The sequence below is a fragment of the Pezoporus occidentalis genome, unplaced genomic scaffold (assembly GCF_034315485.1).
Source record: "Pezoporus occidentalis ecotype Australia unplaced genomic scaffold, CSIRO_AGI_Poc_V1 ctg86, whole genome shotgun sequence".
Taxonomy (NCBI): domain Eukaryota; kingdom Metazoa; phylum Chordata; class Aves; order Psittaciformes; family Psittacidae; genus Pezoporus; species Pezoporus occidentalis.
The window spans coordinates 1,516,554-1,538,053 of NW_026916220.1; the positions used below are offsets into that span (position 1 = coordinate 1,516,554).

Sequence of the window (21,500 nt, forward strand, 5' to 3'; positions counted from 1 at the left end):
TAATTAAGAGATAAGGTTACATTTTACAATTATAGTTCTAAGATAACAAAATAAACATATCACCCTTTCCTAAGCATCAGAGACTATAGCAGCTCAAGATGAACAAGATTCATGGGCAGAAAGGAAAGACCTTACATCTTTAATTTAAGCATACAGTATGTTTTTCAAGTAATGTTTGAAATCTGGTAAGTGTCTGAATTTTATTCCCTAACATTAAGAAATGCCAAGAGCATAAACCCAAGTTTCTTCACTTTGAAATAAATAGAACAGTGTAATGTTATATTATGTTAAATCTATTCAGCATGCAGTGAAAAGCCCAGCACCTAATTAAAATTTATGGTTTGGGAAGGTACATCATCTGTCAGCAGTAGGAAATATCTAGAACCTTGAATTCAGTTCCTCCATCCTCTGTAACAGTGAAGTTCTAGCAAAAAATTGATTTGTCCTTGTAACCCTATTTATTACATAGTATAAAGACAGCCTGTGTTCAGGAGCACTGCTATAATTAGGGGATATGAGGTCTGGATAATTTAATGAAGGCAAGAAAGCTTGTCCACTGGATCCCAGCAAAGCCAGTCTGGGCTAACACCACCACCTCTTCAGCTGTCACACCTCTTAGTACTTATGCTCCCGAGTGCCTAGCTGTGATAAATGCAGAATACAAGGAGAAAGCATCAAAGACATAGAAAGCTTGCAGTTTCGTCTGAATAGAATTAGAACAGAACATAACAGAATAGAAAAATTTCAGTTGGAAGGGACCTACAATGATCATCTAGCCATGAGAAATATTTCATATTTAATACTATACATATACACTTGTAGAAGACCACAGCTTCTCACTCTTATTTACATTCTCTTCATTATCCTTAAGGGGGAAATTACTTGGATAAAATCAATCGATATTCAAGCATATGACATCAAGAACAGAAAGAATGACACTACAGCTCAAATGGAGGTTCATTTTCTTTTCAAGCATACCACTTTTGCTTCATTCAGTCACATAAAATGACAATCTGACATATGGTTAGACTCGGTTGACACTTCCAAGTCACATAAGGATTTGTGATATTATAATGCTGTGAAGTGCATTGTGCAACCAATTTTTGTAACCTTCTAGGGGTCTCAAAGTGTTCTTTTTCCAATTACGTGAAGTAACATCTTTTCTATTACTTGCCATGCTCAGTGTCTGGATTGTCTATTACTGACTGAGCACATCTCTTGTACTAGTTTGTTTTATTTACTTTTCTTCCTTTTATTTTCCAAGAAAAATATATTGTAAATGAAATTACCTATCTAGTCAATTTTTAAAATAAATATATAAAGGGAAGGCTCAGTAGGGAGATTTTAAAGAGTAAAGGTTAATTTTAAATAGCAATGTATTGTTAAACAAAAACAACCAAACCAAACCAAAAAAGTTAACAGTGAGGCTGAAAAATGATGATTTATTTCAGGGAAGGAATGCATTCTGAGACCAAGATTACCTTATCCTTTATCACATTTGTACCGAAGTTTTCCTGAGTTTAAAAGTTCACAGCAGCAATTCATAACAGCATGATACTTCTAAAGCAAGTAGAAATAAAAGCACTGCTTTTAATCACCATGCAAGTACCATCAGTGCACAAGCTATACTGATAGGACAGGAAAAAGGAATGCAGTGAAGCACAACAATTTTCCAAGACCAAAAGATGCTATTTTTAAAATTCAACTTCAGAAAAACTCTGCATTTCAGACATGTGGAAACAATATACCCACAGCTCTGAAGAGGCACGAATACTGAACCCAGTTCTGTTCCTAATGAAGTCACTGGTTTTAGATAAGAACAAATGTATTTGTTTCTGGCCAGACAAAACTGAACTTCTCCTGATTGTCTGCCTAGACCTCAAGATCACATACTGCTTGGATATAAACCAGTCTTATCAAGTCTTAAAGGAGATGAGCCAGCAATGTGTGCTTCCAGCCCAGAAAGACAACTGTACCCTGGGCTATATCAAGAGGAGCATGGCCAGCAGGTCGAGGAAGGTGATTCTGCCCCTCAACTCTAGTGAGACAAAATCTGCAGTAGAGCTTCCTGCTCTGGTGTCACCGGTACCAGAAAAACATGGATCTGTTGCAGCAACTCCCAAGGAGAACCACAGAAATGATCAAAGGGCTGGAGTACTTCTACAAGGAAAGGCTGAGAGAGTTGGACTTGTTTAGCCTTGCAGAAGAGAAAGACTTGGGGAGATCTTACTGCGGCCTTTCAATACTTAAAAGGGGCTTATAAAAGAGATGTGAACAGACTTCTTAGCAGGGCCTGTTGTGACAGGTCAAGAGGTAATGGTTTACCTAAAAGAGGGTAGGTCAAGATAAGATACAAGGAAGAAATTGTTTACAAGGATGGAACAGGTCACCCAGAGAGGTGGTAGATGTCCCATCCCTGGAGACACTCAAGGCCCGGCTGGATGTGGCTCTGGGCACCATGGTCTAGTTAAAAATGTACCTGCTCATTGCAGGGGGGCTGGACTAAGTGACCTTACAGCGCAAACCATTCTATGGTTCTATGATTCTATTTTAAAGAAGTCACTTAAAGGTAGGTAACAGTGTACGGTTCACCTACTTTGACTTTTGCCCCCATGAATTGTATGGAAAATTCATCACAACTTGGGGCATGTAAACATCAAGTATCTTTAATGATTACAGTGACTGACACTATGCAGTCTGTAAGTAAACATTTGTCATGATTAACAGAGTGAAGATAAAGTGTGCTTATGAAGACACAGTTCCTAATGTTTGTTGGGTTTTTTTTAGGAGGCTGAATTGTATTCCATGTAACTTACTACAAAGGTAAAGAGTTACTCCAAGGATGACATCTGAGCTCCAGTAAAGTACAAACAAGCTTTGCCATTACTCTCTGTGTGACTAAGACATCACACACCTTAACTAGTATTTATTTGGCTGTTAGGAAGTACTTCCTTCTTGCTTTTGTAAATACTACTCCATTTAGCGCTCTCATGAATAACCACGAGATTTAGTATTACTTCTTCATTCCCAAAAGAAAACAGCAACCTAACAAAACCAAATCAATATTCAGGCTACCAAGTGGACTAACTGAAGAACTGTTTTTACTGTAAAAAAGAAATCTGCTCACTGCAAACCACCCCAGGTTTCTCATAATTAAACCATCCTTTCCACCCCACAGCTTATATTTTCTTCAACATTCAAGCATGCAGAAAACTAGACTTCAAGCATTCAGCCAAAATAAATGCACTTGAGCATTGTGGACTGAGGCCTAGAAAAATAAATCTGTTTGTTTCAATTAGGCTTGAAGCAGAAACCTTTGGAATTGGAAATTAACGGCTGTTATTTTAAAATTGAAACAGCATATGTGATTCAAGCATTGTGCAAAAGCTAAAGCACTGTCTGATTAATGACAGGATCAAAAAAATAAGAGGTCAACTGATCTGTTGAAAAGAAGATATTTAGTTGGCTGTATTTGATTAATTTATGGTTTTATTTCCTTTGAACTACTATGAAGTTATTTGCTCTTAATACAAAGTACCTTACAGTCATGCAAAATTAATACGTTTACATCATTGTACTCAAGCTTGTATGGCAACTTGTTTCAGTTATTTCACATCAGCTAACTCTATGGACTTTAAGACTCACTGACATGCAGATCCAAACCAGATCAAGCACCTGTCCTGTGTAAATGGCATAAGTACATACATGTATAAATGGAGGGGAAGACCAGACAGAAACCTCACTAGTATACACAGCAATAACTATCACCATTACTTATCCCTAGAGTGCCACTGTTTGTACTGATATAGTGACAGCAGAGTACAAAGTAGGATAGTAGTTGTACTGGATGCTCTGTGCACATTTGGAACATTGGAACATATAGTTGCTGCCTTAGATACAATCCACAGCCAAACTGCAAGTAAAGCAGGTGGTGGGATTTATTATAGCTTCTAACATCTTAACTTTTGCATTAGAAGTGGGACATGGTCTGGCTCTGCCACTTTATCCACTTGCCAACTCATGTCAGTAAGAATCACAGAGCTTTAATCGAGGTACCATGCACAGAGGTATAGTTTCTACTGAGCACGCTGCAGGAGCATCCTTTCCTCTCCTCTCCTCTGTGACACAGACCACAAAGTAACTTTAACCATTAATTTCTATAAGCTTATTACTTATTTAGCAATTTTCCATATAAAAAAAGATTTTACATGTGAGGGAAGATAAAATGAAACGATGCACTGTTCATTCTTCTCAGCCATTTCATATTACAAGGCGTTAAACTAGTCAAGTGTGGAAAATATCTTGTAGTTCTACTTATATCCACCCTACTTCCATCCCACTTACCTAAGCTGTGGAGTACTACTTCCTGACAGCCGCTGACCCTATTTGGGCATGACAGCTTCTCCCTTCACTTGTTTAAAAAGGGTCTTTAAACGGTAAGGAGGTCCTGCTACTTCGTTTAGACTGTTCTTTAAATATGCATTTAACTTCATGTTATCTTCAGCTATGGCTCATTCTCAAAATGAATTTGTTCAGTCTCACCACTAACGTTTCACAGCAGTGTGACTCTAAAGTGACAAAATGTTTCTGCTTAAAATAGAGAATAATAGTTCTCAAATCTCTGTTATACAAAAAAATACTAGCGTCCATTTAAAATTATCTACTTGTAAATTTAAAATCCAGTCATGCAGAGATATATGAAACAGTCACCCCCAAAAAATAAACTACTTAAAGTGTGATATTCTTATCATTCAGATTTTAAGGGGCCTGAGATCATTTAGTCCAACACCTCTGCTCATGCAGGGTCAGCTAGAGTAGGTTAAGCCCAGGACTGCCCAGCTGGCTTCTGAGTATCTCCAAGGATGGAGACTCCACAGTATCTCTGGGCAACCTGTACCACTGTTTGATCAGTAAAAAAAAAAGTGTCTTCTTGTGTGCAGATGGAATTTCATGTGGTTCATTTTGTACGTATTGCCTCTTGTCCTGACAGTGGGCACCACAGAGAATAGACTCGTTCCCTCGTCTTCATTCTATCCCATCAGGTATTTATACACATAGGTAAGATTCTCCTGATCTTTTTTTTCTTCAGGCTCAATAGTCCCAGCTCCCTCAACCTCTGTTGATATGAAAGAGGCTCTTGTCCCTTAATCTTCTTGTCTCTGCACTGGACTTACTCCAGTAAGTCCGTATCTCTCTTGTACTGGAGACCCCAGAACTGGACCCAGTATTACAGGTGTGGCCTTGCTGGGGCTGAACAGAAAGGAAGGACCACCTCTATTGGCTTGATGGCAAAACTTCCTAAAGCAGCACAGAAGTCTGTTGACTAACTTTGCCACAGCAGCATATTTCTGGCTCATGGTCAGCCTTGTGTCCACAAAGACCCCCAGGTCCTTCTTTGCAGAGCTTGTTTCCAGCCACTTAGCCCCAGACATGTGTGGATTCATGGGGTTATTCCTCCCCTGATGCAGGACTTGGCATTTCCCACTGCTGAACTTTGTGTAATTCCTCTCTGCCGAGTCCATCATCCTGTTCAGGTCCCTCTGAATGGCCGCATAAGTCCTTTCAGTTTTGTATCATCTGCAAACTTCATGAGACTGCACTCTGTCCCATTGTCCAGGTCTGTTTAACAGCTCATGTGAAGATCTGAAGCAGTACTGGCACCAGTACTCACTGCTCGGGTAGACCACTAATGACTTGCCATTAATTAAACTTTGTGCTACTGATCACAGCTCTCTGGGTGCAGCCACACAGATAGTTTTGAATCCATCTCCCTGTCCACTTGAGCCAACTTTTGTCAGCTTGTCTATATGGATGTTATGGGACACAGTGTTAAAAATCTTAGCAAACAACATCCACTGCTCTCCCACTATCCACCTGCATCCACCTACCCGTAGAACACTGTCGGGTTGGTTATACATTGTTTCTCTTTCCCGAATCAATGCTGACTAGATTATTTTCTTGCACTTCATGTGTTTGAAAGTGCTTTATAGGAAGTTTCTCTCCATCACCTTACTAGAGACTGAGGTAAGGCTGATCTCTTTTTTTCTTTTCTGAGGAAAAACTCTGGTTTTCCACAGGTTTTCCTTCTCACCCTTCTTGAAGTCAGGACTGACATTTGGTCTTCTCCAGCCTTCAACGACCATGGCCTTTCAAAGATAATCTAGACTGGTCACACAATGACATCAACCATCTCACTCAGCACTGATGGGTGCAGTCTGTCAGGCCCCATGTAGGTGTGTCCAGTTTAAGCGCTTCCTCGTCCTTCACTTTGTCCTCCTCCTTATCCTTCCTTGCTCCAAACTTTTCCTCTGATCTCAGATGCCTGGGATTCCTGCAGCCTGCTACACCCATAAAGATACACCCATAAAGACTGACAGAGGACACTGGGTAACTTGGCCTTTTCTGTGTCTGGCGTCACTAGTTCCCTTTCCCCATTCAGCAGCAGGTTTTCTCTAGTCTTTCTTTGACTGCTCATGTATTTACAGAAGCCTTTCCTGTTACCCTTCACATCCTTTGTCAGACTCAACTCCAGGTCAGCCTTGGCTTTCATCCATGCAAGATCAGACAACAACTTTATACTGCTCCTGGGTTAACTGCCCCTGTTCCAACTACTGTACATTTCATGTCTGAGTTCACTCAGGAGCTCCTGGCTCATTCATACAATAAGCAGAACAGACTCCTGCCACCTTTGCTTGATTTCCTGCTTGTTGGGCTGGACTTTTCTTCAGCTTAGAGGTGGTCTTTGTATATCAACAAGTGAATTCAGACTCCTCTTCTTTCCAGAGCTGTAACCTATGGGATTTTTCCAAGCAGATCTCTGAAGAGATGTATGGACTAGTACTGGTGGCTCCTATGTTAACAATGATTTCTTTTTCTAAGCATTTATTTCTCTGTTATTTTTCTAGTTTATAAATTTGTGTGACTCTAAAGAAAACAAATTTTTAATTTCAAACACTGGGTAACACTGGGTATAATGCTAGTAATGTAGGATATACAACATTGAAAAGTAAACCCAAAGCAGAGATCATAGAATCATAGAATTGTTAGGGTTGGAAAGGACTTTAAGGGCAGGGACACCTTACGCTAAATCATATCACCCAAGGCCTCGTCCAACCTGGTCTTGAACACTGCCAGGGATGGCCAAGCAATTGCATTTTATATACACTTTTACAGATTGCCATGGTTTCAATGCATTTTGATTTTAGTGTCCTCCTTATGTACTGAAATAGTTAACAGAGAAGAGAAACAAAAAAGAAATAATACTGTTTAAAGAATTTTTGGGTTGTGCAGAAACAGAAATACCTATCAAAATAACTGTTTGCATAATTATGATATAAACAAGCTGCAATTAGGATGTACTTATCATTTCATTATGTTGCTCATTATGACCAAAATATCCTGTTTGTTCTCCCTGTTCAAACAGAAAAAAACCAACCCTGTTCATGAAAGCAATTCTTTACAGCGTTTCAAAAGGAAACTGGAGCTGGTAAACACATGTTCTTATGGGAAATTGCCATAATCGTGACTACATCCCAGCAGGCTCTGAAAATATTTCTCACAAAGTTCCTTCTATAAATCTAGAACATACGTACAACAGACTATGCTTCACGTCCTTTTAAGGAACGTGCTAGATTAATTAAGAGAGCATCACTCTTGCATTTCCTTTCAAATATCTGCCTTTTGCTACAGGTATTCTGCAGTATTTGTTTTCTCTCCTATTTTCATGATTTCTGCACTTTATCAGTCTATGAAAGAGGCCATGAAAGTTTATATCTAGACGCTCCACTGACAGCATCTTACTGTAGGCTTCTAATGCAGTAAGGCCAACACATAGGCTATTTATAAACACATTTCATTATGTTTGTATCATTAAACTCCTACTATTCTTCCAGGACAATTATCAGAGAAATCAATACAGTTGTTATTTTTTATGTGGTTGCTAAGAGGTTTTGAAATTGATCCCACAGGTTTTTTATTACTATTGACTGATACATCAAAAAACACAAACAGATCAACATAGCTACCTTACTCACTTTCATTCAGCTAAATATCTATAAGCCATTAGAGACATGCAAAAGTCACAAATTTCTGGATGAGGAACACTAACATTGATGAAAATTTTAAAAAACTTCACCACTTGAAAAATGTATATCACTCTTTACAATCTAAAATGGACAGCATGACTTCCTCAGCTGTTTTTTCTTTACAACTTCTTTTCTGAGTTTTTATCCTCTTGCATCTAACAAGCCTATTCAGTTAAAGAAAGAGACCACATAAGACATGGAAACACTTTGAATGCAATCAGAGAAAAGTACAGAAAGTATCTTGAACTTTTTATTCTGAATATAGATCTTTCATGTTCCAAATCAGACACCTAGCAATTAGTCTTCCTGAAGGGCTCTGTCGTTCAACATCAATTACTGTAATTATCTTTTTTTGCCAAAACCAGAACCAGTAGCAGCTAGAACTCTGCCAGGACTACTGTCCGTGTAAAGCATGCACATCCTCTCTCAGCAGCTGTATTTTCCAGAATTGTTTAACAGACAGATGAAAAGGCATGCCTCACTGTCTCCCACTAACTGGAGCAATAATGATTTGTGCAAGTTTAAACCGAGTGTTTTAAAGATAGCACAGATAAGGAAAAGGGATGGGTGCACTTCTGCCCTGTGTAATTTACTACATTTTTTAAAAGTGGATTTGGAATTCCTCCTTTCTGATTTATCAGTATTGTACTCTCTCACTTATTCTGTATTGGTATAAACAGCTGCAGAAAATGCAGCAGAGAGAAAGGAAAAACCTCAGAGCTTTAATGAACTTAGAGGAATTTATAACCAATGCCCTCCATTAAACCAGTGTGTTTTCCTTTACCACATGCAAAAATATTGCAGTAATATTTTTAACTTTTTGGATGTCAGTTGGCCACAATGACTTGCTACTACAGTTGGAAAACAAACCACAAATGTCCTACCGCTAAAGTTTAAATCTATCTCCTGGGTTTGACTCCACACTATAAATTACTAAAACAAGCAGGAAAACATTTTATTTACACTTTTGTTACTTTCCATCCAGGACTCTAATCTCCAGACAACTATTCAAACTCCCTTGCTCCACTATATGTGACTCTCTTAAAGCCCAATATTTTAAGTGCTCTGCCTTAAAGGACTCTAGCTGCTTCTGTGGGTGTCACTGTTAATTAAGGACACATGGAAAGGAAATGAAGGAGCCAAAAAACACTCTTGTTGTCTGGAAAAACACTAGAATGCATGGACATGGGTGACAACTGCAGGAAAAAGCAGAGCTGGATAACAGGAAATGTTTGCAGCTGATAGAAACAGTTTAGTGCCTCTTATTCAAGCATACAAAGAAGCTCAAAAATCTGCCTCGAATGATTTTTTTTTTTTTAAATGAAAAATGAAACTGTTTAAATTTTCAAAGGTAACAGGAAACCAAAAATATTAACACGGACAAACCTTTCAAAACTGTTAAAAGCACATTGTATTTTCTTTCTACATATTCTACTCAAACTTCACTGAATAAGAAATCATTCATAGAGCTATCAAACCATGTAGTGAGCTAGACAGTGAGAACCAGGAAGTTTAACAGCTGAAGATGACCGGAAAGGGCCTGGTGATAAACCAGAATGGGACACCAGAAATCATTTACGTATTGACTGATTTGTAACTGTTTTTTACTCAGCAGTAGCTTCATTTTTGCTCCACACCACTACATTTCTGTTCAAAGGGCCAAGAAAGCATGCCAAAACCAAATGGTTCTGGTCTCTAGTAACTATCAACTGATATCCAATTTGGATTCCTAGCCACTAGCCTTCACAAGTGAAAATTATGCAACCGTATCACTTAGGATGACCTCTGAAAGGGCCTGCAATTTGAGATACAGAAACTGTATGCCCGAGCTGCTTATCATAGAAACAGAAGGACTAAGCTCTCACCACTGAGCTATCTTGATTTCCAGGACCCCCAACTCCTCCACCTCCAATGAGTTAGCCTGTACTGCACCCTTGAACTCTTCTCTAGTAATGACTCTTGGGCCCACCAGAAACAGCTGTTATGTTTAGTACAATCTGTTGACAGGGATTATTGAAAGAATGCATGGCCAAATACCACATGCATGGCCAAATACCACAATCTGTTTTTTCACTAAAAATTACAACAACCAACATTTCTACTCCTAGTCCTAGAAGGGTGTAAAAGAATAAATTTAGAAACTGGGAACACATCTATCTACTGAGGGAAAAAAAAAAAAAAGGAGAACATTTGGCAGACAGCAGTTTAGCTTCACAAGCAAATATTTAGTTATCTGCAACTGACAAGTAAGCAGAAACACTGATTGGCTAGATGTGGTTTAAAATCTGAGCAAGTAATTTAGCATCAATGTTATAATGTTTAGTTTTCAAGTAAACAATATTGTCATAGGAAAGCTTGTGCTTGTGGATAATAGTACTATAATTTGTAGTTTTATGAACATAATTTTCTCCTTCTATAAAGCAAATCATCAGTCTTGGCATGTGACCAAGTTACAAGTGTAGTTGCTTTACTGGGAATAAATGCAGCTGGCTAGGCAGTATTGTAAGACTGTTACTCCATTTTTCAACAAAGGAGTATTTCTTTTACTGCCTCTTTTTCCCACACACATATATGCTGAAACAAGCAACAGCACTCCAGGTAGGATGTGTCTTGCTTTCAGGAAGAGAAGACAGCTTTAATACTGTTCAGAACAAATCAGGGCCAGTTGCAACTGTTTAAGAGATTATTCCTTTTAAACCAGCTCCAATCTTTTCCATTCACTTGTTGCAAGGTAAAGGGGCATTACATCTGGTAAGCAGGGAGGAACAAGGATTTCCTGGTTCATGTATCCTACTAAACAGAAGAAAGCATTGCCAATGCCAGAATTTGGATTGTGGAATACTGTCAAAGTTGGGATCCTTATGTGGTCCAGGATGTTCATATGGTGTTTCAATTATACAGATGATTCACTGATTTTTATCATAGCTGTACAGTCTGAAAAAGGAACTCTGGACTGCAATGTCAGTTCAGCACTTAGCTGCTGCTAACAAATATGATCTAGGTTGCTTGTTTCCTAGTAAATCCATCTTCCAAGAACTATATTTTTGCTACTCAAAAGTCAGTTGTAACTCTCACCAATGCTCCTAGAAGATTTGAGATGATGTCTTATGATTCCAGAAGAACCATGGCTAGGCAAACAAAAGAGTACATTGTCTGCAGCTGTCAAGAGACCTCTGCTAACTGGTGATTCAGGCTCATGTAAAATATGAATGCCCCTTATGTCATCATCATCAGTTCTTTCTTGTGAATAGTTCTGATATAATAGTAAAACCGTATGTCAGCTACAGTGCAGATACTATGTGGAACAGGCAGTTATTCACACATACAAATTTTGAAACTTGACTACCTTAAAAATTAAATTGTGTTTAGAGAAGGCAGAAGAAGAAGGGCAAGTGAATTCTAAATCCACCTGAAATCCTGGATCCAACAGGATGTCCAACCCTCATCCAGAGCTGTGCTCTCAAAGGTCTGACCATTTATGAAGAATTTCACCCACTTTGGTTGTTCACTCAAAGATCCAATACTTTCACAAGTGAAGACAGCCACTAAGTTTTGTAGCAGTACTGCAGTGGGTTTGCAGAAACACATGCAGAGCCATAAGAAGTGCTGTGGAGTCATACAAAGAAACTACTGAGAGCCTTATGGGAGAGTTCCGACAAGAAATTAGGCACATCCATAGAACCGTAAGCGGTAGAGACAGCAGTCTCTCCTGTAACTGTTAGATTCAAAGAGCCCATCATCAAAATACTTACAAAGCCACACTCTTCCCTGCAAGGTAATTCAGCTTCTTTGTTTGGCTGCAAGTTAGTTAAGGCTTGTACAAATTCTCTTAAAATGCAGCAGGACCTTTTAAGCAATTATTTCTATCCTAAGGGAAGTGAGTGTAAGTCAGATCTAAGCAAGATCTTTCAGAATCAGCTGGCAGTCTCACTAGGACAGAAAATACACTGTTGTGCACTGCATAAGTAGATATACAGAAACCAAGAGTACATATAACAAGTGATTCTGCAGAATGTCACACTCTAATATACTACAGAATCTAAAATTCAGATTTACGTTGAACAGCCAGACAGGATTTGCTGCTAACGTAACTGAGATTTATCTACCTGCCTGAAAACCAGAGCTGCCAGATCAGCCAGTCTTCAAGACTAAACTCTGGGGAAGGTAGTTGCACAAATCTGAAAAGCTCTGTTTTCAGGGTTTATGGAAGAATAAGCCCTGATTATCCTCCTGCTTTCACCAATGAATGACCTAACAGTTCTGGCATCAGCTGTGCTCTGATCTTTCTCAGCCAGGACAGGGTGCCTCAGAGTACTCCACAGGGTGTGAGTGAAGGATGCAAAAAACAAAAAGATTACTATCTCTTTCTTAATGTACATTAAATTTAGTTTTCAAAGCAAGAAAAACAGTTACTTCCTTCACTCTGCAGAATTATGGTGATGTAAATGCAGCACTGGTGATTTTTTCACTTTCTCAATTTTATGGAAGCAATTTCCCTCAAAGCAGGTTATTTATTATGTTGCCATGCTGGAGGCCCATGTCTAGAAAAACTGTAATCTGTAAATATTTTTAAAAGATTTTGTAAGTGTTGTAATTTTTCAAGCATCCTGTTTGGTTTAAACCTCTCCACTTACAGGGAAAGAATTTTTGCAACTAGTGAAACTCATGTTTTCCATGTTTCAGTTAGAGACCTAAAATAGATTTAGGGAGCATTATATTATCCTATACCTATATTTAAAACATCATTTTCACTTTCTCCCCCATCACATCAATCTATCTTGACATGTTTGAAGAATTAAAAAAAAAAAATAAAAAAATTTGCATTCTGAACTGTTTCAAGAGCCAAAAATACAACAATGGATTGATATTGCAATATTTTCTTATGGAGGTTTTATTAAGATTGAATTTATAATTATACACTATCCCCCTAATCAAAACACCCTCTGAAAGTGAAAGATCTCAGCAACATGTAAAAAATAGCTCTGTGCAGAAGGCTTATGAAAGGGCTTTTTCCTTTGCATATTGAAATGGTGAAGAAATACAAAGGATATAATACCAATAAATGAACTAAAACAAAACAAAAACAACTGAATCAAAGGAATAAAATTACATATCCTATCACACTATGAATAAAATTAAATTACACCAGCAGCACAATCTGGAACAATCTAATAGAACATGTACAACAGTGGGAAATCTGCCATTGGTATATTTTGGAGCACTGCATATACAAAGGCTCGAGTTTAAATTGTGCAGCTAGTAACTAGTTCATTGTACCTCCTATATGCTTTAAAAAATATTTTCTTAAGCAGAGCTAGCAAAAAAAGTCTTCAAATACATTTGAGTATCAGTAATTTAACGCTAACACCAAACCCAGGTTAAAATAATACATTTGCATACAGATCAGGAGATTGTGTATGACATAACTTTCCATGGAAAATTATGATTGAGCAGAAACAGCAGGAATTAACTCTTCTGTTTTTCAGACATTTTAAAAATGTTAGCTCTGACCAGAAAAATCTTGCTTAATAAAGCAAGCCTAAAAGATACTAATTTTTTTCTCTACTTCCTGCAAAATTTTAGGGGAAAAAAGTAATTTCTACTCCAAAGTATGACTCCTTGCACATACAGTGTTTGGAATTACTAGGAAAAGCCCACTGCTAATTGAATTTATGACTTTACAAGTGAAAATACAGCAGCTGAACTAACAAAATCAGGTTGAGTGTTGATGTTTTGTTTTGTTTTTTTTTTTTTAATAGCTACCTCTTATACCAGTAAATTCTATGGCAGAAATAAATTTTATTCCATATTACCTATCTGTTCTACTTTAACTACCAATGTCAGTGCAGGAAGTTCATAAATGTGAATCCTCAGGAGGCTTTCACGCATTACTGAGAACAGTAAAATGAATGGTTACGTATCTGTAATCTGAACTTTGAGATGAATATAAGCAAATTGTGAGTGCACATTTTTCAACTGATTGCGCCCATTGTTTTCCGCTGACTCATGATTGCTGGCAGAAATGAATAATACATTTTAATACAGTGTAGACATTCAGCAATCACAAATAAAGAGAGTATGTATGAGTATATATCCATCTTCTAAGCATACATAATACGAAACCTATAGGTTGTCATCTGGTTTTAATACTAAAACACCAAATAATTTATAATGCAGATCTGTAAAATATATATAGAACACTGCATCAATCATGCACAAGTACTTGCGCTGTTCAACATTTCTGTAAATCCTCCATTAAACTTAAATTTGAGACTGAACCAAAGACTTATACGGATCAAGTCATGGTTGCTTGGAACAGTGAAAGAGAGACATAAAATGCTGCACTATTTCATGTCAGAATTATTTGCAGTTCACTTCATTATTTCAGAGAATATTAGTGACTGAAATACAGTGCACTCCAGATTAAAGCCAGTACTTATTCCTTTTCTTTAATTCAGGAGGCAATTACTAAATGACAATTGGGAGAGCAGCTGACAGGACTCCTAAATTATTCAACACAATCAGTACACTGCTAATGTAAGCAAAGAGCGAGCAGAGCCTTGTGCAGCTATTCACTAATACTGTCAAATAAGAAAGAAATAACTATTTGAATACGATGAATGTCTTGCTTTTCATTTCCACATTTACTATCAAGCCTCGCAACATACCATGAACAACTGACTAGTCCACACAACGATGACTCGTTCTCTACAGAAAACACACAGAAAAATGAAAATTCAACCATTACATCCTGAAAGGTGGCTGAACGTATAAAGCCCATGTGTCACCTAAAACCATTCTATAGTAATGTAAAACTTTACAAACATAAATAACACATGGGAAAGTGTTATTTAAGTAAATACACAATGTACTGTATTTAAGTAAATACACACTGTACTTGTATTTACTTAAGCGAAACTTCAGACACATGACTTCTTGGAGAATTAAACATAACATCCAGGAAATTAATGGTTACATAGGCTTCCAAGTCAACTTCACAGTGTCACATACAAATATGAACAATATTCTGCTTTAACAACAGTTTACTCCAGGTACAATTTGAAAAGTACTGTGCCATAAAAGTGTTCACAGCTTCTGAAGTTTTTTGGCAAAGATAATGAATATTCCACATCTGCAGGGCTGTTGCAAGTTCATGAACTACAGAAATGAAAAAATGCCTTCTTTTGGTAGCCTAGTTCTTGTGTAAAAATCCAAAAATAATACACCCTAGTAACAGCATCCACAAGGAACCAGAAACTGGGCCCCAAAATAAGACAGAGCAGTAAAGGGCTTATGGCAACTACCGCTGCTGATGTAGGCTCCAGCATTTGTGTTAGGATGAAATCAAGCATAGCATAGCTCAGCCTTTCCAAACCATGCATTGGTTTGGGGGGAGGTAGGGAATTCTGTGTCAACAACTTTAATAAAGCAGATGTGACTCATTGCACTCTCATTTAAAATGAGAAACTGAAGTCTCTCCTGTTTCCACTGAATCAGCAGCAGAAGCATTGGGCGCAGTAGCACTGGGGCTGGGATTCTTCATAACTTTCTAGTATCAGTACAATCCATTCAATTAAATCGTAGAATCTGATTTTGTGACACAGTGGTCCAATCCTGGCTTTGGTTTGTCTCAACACCCTGACTCACCTTATCTTTTGCAGTGGCGCCAATCACAGAAAAATGTGGGATTAATTTGATCGGTATAACTTCCCCATAATTCTTCTTAAGCTGCTTTTTTCATTCAAGAACATATTTCGTTTACAAACTGTTGTTTCAATAAACCAAGTAACCTGAGATATCTTTGCTCAATGTAATTCGAATGCTGAAAGTATCTGTTAGGTCATGTTGGGTTTTGCCTCTTTTTTCTTTTTCTTTTTTTTTTTTTTAATTACTATTCTTGGGATGAGAAAAAGGCATTTTTCAAACTCTTATCTGCATCTTTCATCTTTTCATTTAAATTCTTTAACCCAAATTCAATAATCATCCATTAGAATTTCAACACCTTGTAGTCCCACAGTGGTCTGTTCAGTTACTCCTAGAAACATCCAGGGAAAGAACTAATGCCAAATGGTACACTCTAAAGTTTGTAACATTCAAATGATGTATTTGAAGTAAAAAATGTAGAACTTACCTCACTTACGTTCGCCTGTCAAAATATATATCCTGCATCTAGTCCCTTGATGATTTTTTTTGCTTCATGTGAGCTTTAATTATAAATTCAAGAGAAAACTCCTATGTAAGTAACATTCCCTGTAAAGGTCACAACATATTCAATATATCCACCATTTGTGTGAAGTTGATGCACTGCCCTGCTCACCTGTGGAAGGCATGTCTTCTCTGCAACAAGGGCCAAACCACTTTGCTATACTGTCCTTGACCATCACTATTTTATTTTCTCTTTTTTCACTTTTGGACAACCAACTCTACTGTTCCATGCTTTGCACACTGAAATTCACTAGGACACTCAGCAACTAATCTCTAACAAACTTTAATACTCCAAATTTCAGAGTGAAACTTCCTGTTGATGTAAAGTGGGTTTTATTCACAGTCAGGATTTGGGGCACCAGCGAGTAACCAGCTTTACACTTCCATTTGGTATGTGAACCAGCCTTAGGCAGGGTGCATCACACAGAGCATATATCTGGAAATATTGTGGCCATAGGCCAAAAAGCAAACCTTGAATTCAACAACTCCGTCAAAAGAACTCCATATCACTCAGAACAGCCCACTTTCATTTGAGGTTACCTGGTGAATCACACAAATTTGACTGTATACATATATTACAGGTATTTACTTTAAAAGTAAACTTACTATTAAAAAGTATTTAACAATTATACTGCAAATATTAACTTTTCTCATAACTACAAATGGAACTTGACCATTAGCATCCATGCAAATATATTTATTTTGACAAAATTTAAATGAGGAAAGGACAAAAACTTGTCAATTTTTTGAATCTTATTTCCTAAACATAGCCCATGATGTTTTTGCAAAAATTCTTAGAGGCTAAACAGTGTAAACTACTGTAAATGCAAGCACTGTCAAACAAGAACTTTTTATTTCAGTTAAGGCTTGGGGAAACTGAAAAATTCAGTGATGAGCAGCTGAATGATTCTTGAGAGACATCTCAAGAAAACTTAATTACATTTTTGAAACTACATTAAAGAAATAAACCTCACTACGTCAGAAACTACAATGTTACAAAATCTATGCATGGGGACATTCATTTGCTTGTACTGATTTTTATACAGAGTCTAGCTGAAGGATCACACTTTCATGTCTTACAAAAGGATATCTAAATCATGCAGGGCACAGCCAAAGCTACTCAGAAATATCAGGTAGCAATTTCCATTTCTTGTTTTCCCCCATCCAGCAGTTAGCTAGTCTAAATCTTAAATAGTCTGTTTAAGCCTGTATGGGAAATCATTTATATCTTTATAGCTTTTTCAAGGATACTCATCAGTATTGTCCAAGAGTTGGTGCAAGAGCTCTGGAGCTCACCTGGCCTAACACCTATGCTCAAGCAGCATCAGCTAGAGCCAGTTGCCCAGGACTGCATCCAGGTGGCTTTTAAATATCTCCAAGGATGAAGACTCCACCACCTGTCTGGGTAACCTGTGCCAGTGCCGGTCACCCTCATAGCAAAAAAGTGTTTCCTGTGTGAAACACACCTTGTGTGTTTCAGTTTGTGCTTGTTGCCACTTTTTCTGTCCTTGAGCACCACCTGGCTTCATCCTCTTTGCACCCTCCCTGCAGGAATTCATACATATTGATGAGATGTCCCCTTGAGCCTTCCTTCTCCAGGCTGAACAGCTCCAGATAGTAGAATCATGGAAACACAGAATGGTTTGGGTTGGGAGAGACATTAGAGCTCATCTAGTTCCAGCACCCCGATCAAGAAGCAACCTGGCCTTGAACACTGCAATGGATGGAGCATCCACAACTTCTCTGGGCAACCTGTTCCAGTGCCTCACTACCTTCAGCCTATGCTCATGTGAAATGCTCCAACCCCTTACTCATACTTGTGCACTCATGCACATCCTGTCATGAACCTTGGATTTATGTATGTTCAGTTTGCTGAAGTATTCCCTTTCCTAACCTCCAGGGTACATCCTCCTTGCTCCACCCGCAAAGGCCAGTCTTGTTAGTAATGGCTGAGGCAAGGAACACATTCAGTACTACCACCTTTTCCATATCCTTTGCAACAGGTTCCTCTTATCATTTCTTTACCACATTATCTATGTGCCTTCTAGCTCCATTAGGAAACGAGCCAAGGGTATCTGTTAAACACCCTTGACTACCTCACAACCTCCAAAAAAGAGGGAAGAGCAAGGATAGCACAAAGTGGCTCTCCTATTTGTTAATTTAAAGGCTATCACCTATGAAGGTAATGGAGCTATTCAGCAAAAAGTATGACTCTTTTTCATAGTGAAAAATCTTTTCATAATCTTTTCATAATTGTTTTCATAGTGAGAAAGATTAGACACTGTTAGATCGCCATATTACAAAAAGATGTTGCTATTGACAATTTTGCTAACTTACTTTCCTAACGTATTTTCTTCTTATTTTATAGGCGGATAAGTGAAACGAGTTAGATAATTTATTCAAGTCCATGTGGTGCTAGAATCAGGTTTAGCTAGTACGTTCCTGCATTCTTGTGCTCCATTCAGTGCACCAAGGCTGTTCTTTTTCCTTTGAAAGGTGTCAAGGTCAGACGTAAGAAATAGTTGTTTTAAATAACTATTTAAGGAAAGATGAGGGGATATTTTATTTCTTTCAGTTCAACCATTTATCTAGAAACAAAATATTTTCTTGGCAGATAAGCTGCAACATTCCACCAGGCTGAAAATCTCAGTTTCACCTTACTCCTCTATAGCCTATCTCATGTCACAGAAATACACGCCGTGTTAGTCTATTTTGTATTCCTCTTTTGTTTGACAGTACTCTCTTTTTTGTGAAATATTTCTGTGGAAAGGAAAAATGTGCATGAATTCATCTTTTTATGTCCTAACTTCAATTTCCAAACCATGTTTTCTCCCTAGTCTTTGTTTAATACTATGAATACTGCACAGTGAAAGAACTGGATATTCAACAGACCTTTTCAGACTATAGGTAGAGATCGGTTTGCTGTTTTCTGAGGTATTGGTTGGTTGGCTGTTTTTTTACAAGGTTAGGAAAGTGTCTTTCTGAATAAAAAAAAAAAATCTCATTTGCAAGCATACTTGTCAAACTTCGCTCTTACAACATGCTACCTTAACTGAAAGCACACTTCACTAACAAAACTATAGAGCAAATTAACAATTGATCTGATAAAACAAAACCAACCATTACGACATCCATTAAAAAAAAAAAGCAACAAGCCAAACAATAAAAAAACTAAAAAAAAAACACAAAACCAAACAAAAAAACCCCCAAAACAAAACAAAACAAAACAAACAAAAAAAAAAAAGCAAAACCCACAAGAAACTCTCAGTAGTGCTGGGCTCTTCCTTGCAATATACAGAACACAAAACCCCATTACTCCTCTCAAAAATGCATTCAAATCCTCTTAATAAAATTGAACCGTGTTTTACCTATTACAACTACAACTACCTTACTGTCATTGTTGATAGTTTTCATATAATTTCACAATGGTTTTTTTTTTCCACATAATTGTGCTCTAGATTCAATACTTTCATAAAGAATATTTAAAAATGCAAACTTTCTAACATTGCTACATCAACCTGTTGTCTCATCTGGATTTTAACACTTGCAAAAAATGTGTGGCCTGGATCTGGAGGTTTTTCAAGGCAGAGATTAGCAATCAAACTTGGAAGAGAGACTGTAAAATTAATTTTTAGAGTGGATAACTGCCAGAAGTCTCTCCTATACTCCATTGTCTTTTCTGTAATTCCTTACATAAGGGAATTAAACAGTGCAATAAGTGGCTAAACTCTATAGAAAAGAGTGTATGAGTAGACTCTATGAGTACAAAGAATAAGGGACTCAGGCCCAGATGCAGAGCATGCACTGACAATGTTGCAAGGAAGCAGTGGGCATGGTCATGAATTTATGTCAGCATGTGTAGGCGCATCCACGGTAGTGCCAATCTAGACAGCACAGTTAAAAAGAGCAGTGCAGACAGATGAAAGCAGACTTCAGCATGGCTTAACAATCTGCCCAAAAGGTTTGGACAGCCCTCCAGTAAGTCTAGGCTGACACTTCTTCATATCACATGTAGATCAAAGCTAGTACGGATCTGTCTGCATGTCCTACAATTAAACTACTCAACTACAGTGTAGACACATCCAGAAATAGTGCTACTGTAGATATGTTCATCTAAGAACTGCATTTGCAAAAAGCAAAGCCTGGGAACATACCATAAAGCATATGGGACATGATGAGGAACATATGCTTGAGACAGTGTCCATTATGCTAAATTGTATTAGCTGGACTAATTCCTTTGCCTACACAATATGCTTTCCTTGTACTCCTGGAGGGCATGATAATGAGCTGGTTGGCCTTTCCTACGAGGATTCACAGTCAGGTTGGATTAACCCGATCCTTCAGGTACAGTGGCTCACCCAGGTTTACTGGCTAATGAAGAGATACAGCTACACTCTAGAGGCAGCTGGAGGCAACCATATTATGTGTAAATGGCACTTGTTCCTCTTCATGAAGTACCAATGCCAGATGCTGAAGCCCTAACCTAAGCAGGCATATTAGTTATTTACCATTTCAAGGCTAGCTATTTCAGAAGAACAAGATAACCAGCAATGCCTTTATCCAGTACTGCTGCTATCAGTGGCAGAACCTACTGGGATGCAGAAGAAACCCAGGAGCTGATGAAGTACCTCAAATTCAGGACCTCCTTCCCTGAAATGGTGGTCTGTTGCTCATCTGCAACATTATATCATCTATTAGCTACAAAATATAAACTACTACACTGCATCCTGTTGAGGATAGCTTACCATTTGTCCAGCAAGTGACCAAAGGGATTTATGTATGCTCTTACACTGACTGTGTAATGAATGATTCACTACAGGGAGATTTTGTGTGCATTTGCTAAATCACAACCAGAAGACAAGTCAAGAAGGAATGCAGCTCTTCAGCATGCTTAGCTGCCTTATGAGGAGAGTATAAAGACCCAAAAGCTAGCGTTGACTCTGATGATTGAAGTTGTGGCAGGAATCAGATCACAGCAGCAGGGGTTACATATAGGCTAATTTACCATGGGAAGAAGTGAGCCAGTCAAATTAAGAAAGTTCTGGGTGTGGGGATAAAAATCCCTTGCTGTTGCCTGTCTCTCTGTGGAAACACTGAGCATGTGCACAGTTGTGCTCCACTTAGCTGTCCAGATCTGGGCATCTCAGCACTCAAATCACACTTAATCTCCAGTCCCTGGGCAGTGCCACTCCAGTCATTTCGTCTCGGATT

The 21,500-nt window shown here is 38.0% G+C and overlaps 1 protein-coding gene across 4 annotated transcripts in view; it reads right to left on the reverse strand.

Annotated features, from left to right (window-relative positions):
- Positions 1 to 21,500, reverse strand: part of SNCAIP (synuclein alpha interacting protein) — an 85,446-nt gene that overhangs the window by 57,688 nt on the left and 6,258 nt on the right. Inside the window, exon 2 of one of the 4 annotated variants that reach the window (XM_062604526.1) lies at positions 18,315 to 18,393. The exons of the other annotated variants lie outside the window; for them this stretch is intronic. The gene's annotated coding sequence lies outside the window, so the exon portion shown is untranslated. The remainder of the gene's footprint in view (positions 1 to 18,314; positions 18,394 to 21,500) is intronic. 4 annotated transcript variants of the gene reach the window in all.